The sequence below is a fragment of the Saccopteryx leptura genome, chromosome 1 (assembly GCF_036850995.1).
Source record: "Saccopteryx leptura isolate mSacLep1 chromosome 1, mSacLep1_pri_phased_curated, whole genome shotgun sequence".
NCBI classification, from domain to species: Eukaryota; Metazoa; Chordata; class Mammalia; order Chiroptera; family Emballonuridae; genus Saccopteryx; species Saccopteryx leptura.
Genome location: NC_089503.1, coordinates 386283102 through 386283329, shown reverse-complemented (window position 1 = coordinate 386283329; position 228 = coordinate 386283102).

Genomic DNA, 228 nt, shown 5'->3' with positions numbered 1-228 from the left:
TGCCCAAGAAAGGAGTTATTTTTCGTTATCCGTCAAGACGGGAACTGGGGCTCTGTCCACTCTATCCAGCATTTGTGTGCTGCAGGGGAGCCTCCTCTCGCAGACACGTGGTCCTCACCTAGAGCCTGCGTGACCTTTAGCTCCTGTACCCGCCCCTGTCGTAGGGGTGTGCCCGCTGGCTGTTTCCCTCGCCACAGCCCCCAACCCCAGCCCCGTCAAGGTGGGAAC